Genomic DNA, 4,438 nt, shown 5'->3' on the forward strand with positions numbered 1-4,438 from the left:
TACAGATTATTTCATTTCCACTAGCAGCTATACTGTGAACATTAGTTCTTTAATGTACATTGAGCGAGCAATTCAGCTAAAGAAATTCTCCTCTGTGCCTGAAAAAAAATCACAAGGTCTAGTGCGAAATCACATATGTTCCTGTGGCTTCAGATGACCCAAAGAAGGGAAGAAGGTGTAGATGATGAAAAAGTTCTTCCTTGTATTGTTTGTTTTTAAAAGAACTGTTTCTGCACTCCTCTTTCATTGGATTATGTGAGTGATCCCTGCCATTCTCCCTGATCCCAAACCCACGGCCCTTTCAGAAAGCAACAGCAGCCCTTGCAAAGTCAGATCATATTACCATACTTATAATACTGAGAAAATAGAATCTCTCAGTAATAATCATCTTGTTGCACACTTTAGACTCCTATGAACTGCACTCAAAGATAAGAGAAAGTGCTATTAATGTCTGTGTTATTAAGAATCAGGTGTGTATAAGAGTAAATTCTGGCAGTATGAAAATTCCTTCTTTTTATCACGAGGTGATAAAGTAACCAGATAGGACAATAATGTCCCTGCTAGAACATTTCTAAATATATCCCTTTTCCTATTTTTTTTAACCCACATCTTTCTCTTTCCTGTGCACTCAGTGGGATTTCTATTTACTAACCACTGCTCCATTTCTTGCTTTCTATTCATTGGTCTTCACCTTGCTGCTAATCACAGCTCTTCTTTATCTTCACCAAACTCTCAGACATTAGCTTTTCGAACTCCCTTAAAATGTGGAGTTAGTTCTCTCTGTCCAGGAGTGGCATGTTTGAACTCCCATTTAGTTTTCAGCATTGCTTTGTTTTTTTTTTTTTTCATAATATTTTTTAATTCTCATTCATTTCAACTCTATATTTGGTTATGAAAACCTAATGGTTTTCACTGTGTAACTATTTACTTACTCTTTAAACTTTTGTAAGTTTGCCTCTGCCCTCCCACTTTGCTGAAATTTCTCTCTTAAAGGTCACCAATTACCTCATCATCACAGAATCAAATGACACTGGAAGTTACTCATCTATTCTACAGGATTGGGTGCTGTTGGCTCTTTGTTGACCTTTTCTCTTCCTTTTCACACTGTAACAAACACTGCATGTTCCTGGCTGCTTGTTTTCTGTTTCTCACACTTCTGGAAGGTAAGAATCTCCACAATTCTGTTCTTGGCTTGGCCCTTCGAGTCTCACTACAGCCTCCACCACTCCCACAGCTTTAGGCTCACTTCTATGATGATAGTTTCAGAATTTACATTTCTGACCCCAACCTCTCACAGATAAGAAGCCACATTTGCAAATGATGGCTAAGAATCTCTACCCAAGTATCTTTCTAGCATCTCAAAATCAGTATGTACAAAATGAAGTTGTCATCAGCCTACCTGTCCAAATCACCTTCTACAACTACCTCTATTCATAGAACCACCAAACATCCAGGTCTGGATTCTGGCATTTTGGACCACCAACTTTACCCTCCATATCCTATAAATTATGAAGGCATGTGGATCCTGGCACTCTGATATTTTTCCATCCTACAGCCACCATTCAAGTTCAAGCACTTATTTCCTTTGTCGAGACCAGTGGTCCTCAAAGTGAATCAGCAGCATCAGAATCATCTGGCAACTTCTTAGAAATAAGAATCCTCAGGCCTCACCCCAAAATCTATTTAATCTGAAACTCTGACAGTGAGGCCAGTGATCCATGGTAGAACAAAGACTCCAGGTGATTCTGATTGCGCTAAAGTTTGAGAACAATCTGGCCTGGATTATTGCAGATGACTTTTAATTGGCCTTCCTATCTCCAGTCTTTCTCATGCCTTCCCTCACATTATTGCTCTAAGAATTGCCTTTCTAAAGAATAATTCTGATCATACCACTTCCTGGATGAAAATATTTGACTCTGCAGTGTCATCAAATAAAAGTCACACTCCTCATCATGATATCTAAAGACTTCCAAGGTCTTAATCAATCCAGGAGATATAATCAAACAGAAATGAATTAAACATACCAAGGACCCATCCTAAGTATATTCTAAAGACAACTGATGTTTCTCTACTTTTTTTCACATTAGCCATTGTTAGAATGCTCCTACCACCTGCAATTTCTTAATTGTTAAAAAGAACAACAGAGTAAAATAAGTAGGTTGAAGGGACCAAAAACCCACCAAAATTGTATTAAAGTGAAATCATCTGAGCTACAGCAGATGCAAAAGGAAATCTATCCCAATCTCCCTTATCTGACCCCCCCCCCCAAAAAAAATGCTTTGTAGAGCTTTACAAGAGTCAGCTACCACAAACTGCCTCCCCACCTCCAGAGGGGGGTGTCCTGTCAGGGAGGCAGCTGACCTTGGGCACCAGGACATCCCCTCATAAATGTGTGTAAACAAGCATCATCAGAACCTCCCATTGAAGCCCCTTCCCCGCCCCACCCCCCCATATTAAGCTAGTGTATAAACTTTTAACCCTAACTATTCAAGGAACTACTCTCAATATAGAGCACTCTTGTATGTGTAATAAACTGTTTCAGTTAATCTGTTGTCAATTAATTTGCAGTCTCCAAGCACTAAGACCTAAATTGGTAGAGGAAGTTTTCCTCCCAACAGAATATTCATCTCATCCACCAATTTTGGTCATGGAGGAGGATTCTTATGAACTCTCAGGCTTGCTAATCTGAGAGCCAAAATCTTCAAAGTGATTTTTTTTAATCCTTGTGAAAAAATTTTAATGCTCATGAGAAGGGTTTTATATCTACTTTGTTACCAGAACTATGTTCACAGAATAAGTTTTAAAAACTGGAGCAAACTTAAAAAAAAAAAAAACTAGGGTGAGACATGCAAACCCTAGTATCCAAGGCAATAGAGACTTCAGAAGTTGCTCTGAATATGCAATAACACAAGTCAGAGAATCAGAGGCACATGCCTCATTGACTCCTCATTCCACTTTCATCTACAAATATTCATCATTGTTCAAAACATGCCAAACCTATCAAAAACACGTAATGGAACTTACAGCTACAGAGGAGTGAAGAAGTCAATAAATCCTCTCCCCCAGAGCAGCTATTAAACTAGACAACATTGTCAGAAACAATCATTTCAGTGTTCTGGAAATCGACCAAAGACAAACAAAAGGGAAGTATATATTCAGGAAAAAAAAAATGCTGAACTTTGTAAGAACCATGTGAGACAGGAGTGTTCATGCCTGAGGCTTCTTGAATTTCCTCCACCGTCCTTAGCATTGCCAATGAAGTAGCTACACTGGGGAAGGGCTGGTAGAGAAAAAGCCGCTTCACTCTGCCATGGGGAAGGTGGGGGAGGGGGTTGTGAAGGCTGATTTAATTTGAAACAGAGAGGAAAAGCCATTTCCAGTAGCAGATGACAAAAGCCTTCAGCTCTCTTGGCCCTCAGGCTGTTGTCTGGAAGGCTGCATGCATAGGCAGTAGAAATCTGAGAGGGCCCATTGGAAAGTAAAATCTGGGGCAGACTTGATAATAATTCCTTGGACTGTCAATACACTACCCAAACCAAACACAGATCTACAAGCAGAGTGTGGAAGCAGTAATGTTTGAGGACAACCTCTGACCAAATATTAGCTGACAACTAAGTTATGTAGGCATAGAGGCAAACTTAGGAAGCCAAGCTAAAAAATAAAAAGAATTTCTTTGGAAAACAGTAAATATCAGCAGGCATACACCACAAAGATGACAGATTCCACAGATAAAGTCCAGGCAAGTTACTTTTAAAATCAAAACAAAACAGAATGAGATCAACAATAACAAAACTCTCAGAGGACAAATTAAAAAATAAAAAATTCAGAGTTGCTACAATACATATTTCAAGAGTCCAGTTTTAAAAAAATAATATAAAAATGTCAAAAGAAAAAAAAAAACAGAAAATGTGACCTATGGGAAAGGAAAGTGGAAAGCAGCTAATGGAAACTCTTTGATTGGACTCAGATGTTAAATTTATCAAAGATTTCAATGAAGCTATTTTAAATATGTTCAAAGAACTGAAGCATACTTTGTTCAAAGATCTCAAGGAAAATATGATGGTAATTACTCAACGAAGAGGGATTATTAATAAAGAAATAAACTGATTAACAAGAACCAAACAAATTCTAAAGTTGAAAAGTACAATAAACAAAATGAAAAATTCCTAGATAGACTCAATAGCAATTATAACAGAAGTAATAATTGGTGAACTTAAAAATAAATCAATATAATATATCCAGTCTGAAAAATAGAGAAAAAATATTAAAGATAGTCAAAGCCTTAGAGGCCTGTGGACAACATCAAGCATACTAAAGCCAAACAATGACATAAAAAAGGAAAACTACAGACTAATATTCCTCGTGAACGCTGATGCAGAAGTCCTTACCAAGATATTAAAATCAAATCCAGCAACATGTAAAAAGGATTATACACCAT

This window comes from Pteropus vampyrus, unplaced genomic scaffold (assembly GCF_000151845.1).
Source record: "Pteropus vampyrus isolate Shadow unplaced genomic scaffold, Pvam_2.0 Scaffold297, whole genome shotgun sequence".
Lineage (NCBI taxonomy): Eukaryota > Metazoa > Chordata > Mammalia > Chiroptera > Pteropodidae > Pteropus > Pteropus vampyrus.